General features: G+C 83.3%; 1 non-coding gene across 1 annotated transcript; it reads left to right on the top strand.

Annotated features, from left to right (window-relative positions):
• The first annotated feature begins 2,341 nt into the window (after positions 1-2,341).
• Positions 2,342-2,494, top strand: LOC142077244 (5.8S ribosomal RNA). Its single transcript, XR_012671654.1, has one exon. It is a non-coding gene; the product is annotated as a 5.8S ribosomal RNA (ribosomal RNA).
• The last annotated feature ends 6 nt before the right edge of the window (positions 2,495-2,500 follow it).

Below are 2,500 nucleotides of genomic sequence, written 5' to 3'. Positions count from 1 at the left end.
CACGGCCCCTCCCGGAGGCGCTCTCCTCTCGCTCGCCGGCCGGCGGCCCGCCCGCGCCGCCGCCGCCTCGGCCGCTTCTCTCCGACGCGCGCGCGCGCGTCGCCCGGTCGGCGGGGACCGCCGCGTCCCCGCCGCTTCCCCCGCTTGTCGCCTCCGCTGGCGCCCGCCACCGGCCGGCGTCCGCCTCCGGGGACCGGCCCCCGTCCCCCGCCCCGCCTGACCCGACGGCGGCCCGCTGCCGCCGCCGCCGGGGAGGGGCGGGGGACGCGGCCCCCGGGGCGAAGAGGGCGCCCCCCCCGGTCTCGGAGCGCGGGCGGCAGCGCGCGAGAAGCGGGGGCTGCCGGCGCGGGGTGCGACGAGCCCCCGCCGGCCGAGCCCGCGCGGGCAGCCGGGAGGGAGCGGCGAGCGGCGACGACGGGGCGGCAGGCGCGAGCGTGCGAGAGCGCAAGAGGGCCTTCGGGGTCGGGGGGGGCGGCTCCCCCGACCCTCCCCGCACCGGGGCGGGCCGCTGCGGAGCGGCCCGCCCGGCCGGCCGGCCGCGCAGGGCGAGGCCTCCGGGCGTTCCGGGCGTGGCGCGCGGCGCCGGGCGGCGCCTTCGGCGGCGCCCCCCCGCCTCTCCCCTCCCCCACCCCCGCGGTGCGGGGGGGGGAGCTCGGGGCGGGGGGCTCCGCCGCCGACGCCGCCTTGGGCGGGCGAGGCCCTTGCCGGGTCGCGTCCCGCGCCGGCGGGCGGCCCGAGCCACGGCTCTCCTCCCGGGCGCAGCGCCGGGCTACTGAGGGAAACCCCGGGCCCCGGGCAGGAGGACGAGGCGGTGGCGGCGGACGTCGGGCGCGCCCCCGCGGGCGGACGCTCCCCCGAGGGCGGCAGCGGGGGAGGCACCCCCGCGGGGCCTGCAGGTCGTTTCCCTCACCCCAGGGCCAGGTACCTAGCGTCCGCGCCTCGGCGGCCCTCCCTCGGCGAGCGCCGGGGGTCGAAGGCCGCGGAGCCGGGCGGCGGTTTAAAGACGCGGGCGGCTCGATGCGACCCGCGGGGCGGCCGGGCGGTGGCGCCTCCAGGGGCGGGAGTCGCTCCCGCAGAGCCCCTGGCTGGGCGCCGCCCGTGCCCGTCGCGCGGGCAGCCGTGCCGGGGAGGGGTCCCGCTGCCCCCCCCTCTCCGCGGTCCGGTCTCGGCGGAGGAGACCGCGGCGCGGTCGGCCGCGGCCGGCCCGCCTGCCTCGAAACGGGTGGACCCCCCCCGGCGGGAGCGCGGGCTCTCCGCCGAGGGGGCGGCGAGCCCCCGCGGCGGGGGCTCGCCCGGCGGCCGCCGGGCCGCCGCGCCCCGCCCCGTCGCAGCGCTGCGGCGCGCTGCGCTCCGCTCCCTCCCCCTCGCCCCCCGGCGAGCGCTCGGCGGTCCCGCGCCGCCGGCCGCCGGCGAGGGCGGCACCCCGGCCGAGCGGCGGCGGCGCCGCTCGGCGTGTCGGCCGGCCGGAGGGCGCCCGCCGCCGGCCGCGGCTGTCCCGGCCCGGGCCCCGCCCGTCGCTTCCCCGCCGCCCTTCCCGGCCGCGCCGGGCGGGCGGGCGCGCGGGCGGGGGCGTCCCACTCCCGGTCTCCGCGTGGAAACGGGGAGAGCGGGCGCCGCCCCCGCCTTAGCGCCGTCCGCCTCGTCGCCTGGCGCGTGCCCGCGGAAGGGGGCCGAGGCGGGGGGCGGCGGCGGCGGCGGTTCCGGGCGGGCGGCCGCGCCGGCGCGGCGGCGGGCGCCGTCCGGCGGGCCGCGGGCGGCGTGCCGCGTCGCCGGCTCGGGCTCCGGCGGTCGCCGCCTCCGGCGCGGCCGGCGGCGGAGCCGCGGAGGCGCCGGCGGGGCGAGCCGCGGGAAGGGGAGCCGGCTGTCGTAGCGCGGCGCAGGTTGTGGGCGGAGGCGCGCGCGCGCGGGGGTCCGGCGGGGCGCCCCGCTGCTGCCGCCCGGCAGCAGCATCCGTTGTCCCGAGCGAGGCGGGCGGGCGGCGCGGCCGGGCGCGTCGCCGCCTCCGTGCGGAGGCCGGGCCGAGCCCGGGCGCCTGGGCCGCCTCCGAAACGCGCAAGGGGCGTCTGCCCGCTGTGGGTCGAGTCGGGAGCGCGGGCTCCCCGCCCTTGCCGTTCGGGGTTTTTTCCCGTTCCCTTTTTCCCTTCCGCTGGGTGTGCTCGTACGGTCAGGCGAGGCGAGGCCTCTCCGCCGCGGCCCGTGGCGCCGCGCCGCGGCCCCCTCCGCGCGGGCGGGGGGGGCGGGCCGGCGGGCGGGCGGGCGGTGGGCCGTCCTCCGAGAGGGGCCGCTGCTGGCGAGCGGTCCCGGCCCCCCCGCGCGCGCGGGGCGGTGCCGAAAGGCAGACAACTCTTAGCGGTGGATCACTCGGCTCGTGCGTCGATGAAGAACGCAGCTAGCTGCGAGAATTAATGTGAATTGCAGGACACATTGATCATCGACACTTCGAACGCACTTGCGGCCCCGGGTTCCTCCCGGGGCTACGCCTGTCTGAGCGTCGCTTGAC

The sequence above is a fragment of the Calonectris borealis genome, unplaced genomic scaffold (assembly GCF_964195595.1).
Source record: "Calonectris borealis unplaced genomic scaffold, bCalBor7.hap1.2 HAP1_SCAFFOLD_182, whole genome shotgun sequence".
Classification (NCBI taxonomy): Eukaryota; Metazoa; Chordata; class Aves; order Procellariiformes; family Procellariidae; genus Calonectris; species Calonectris borealis.
This window is presented reverse-complemented; position numbering and strand designations above follow the sequence as displayed.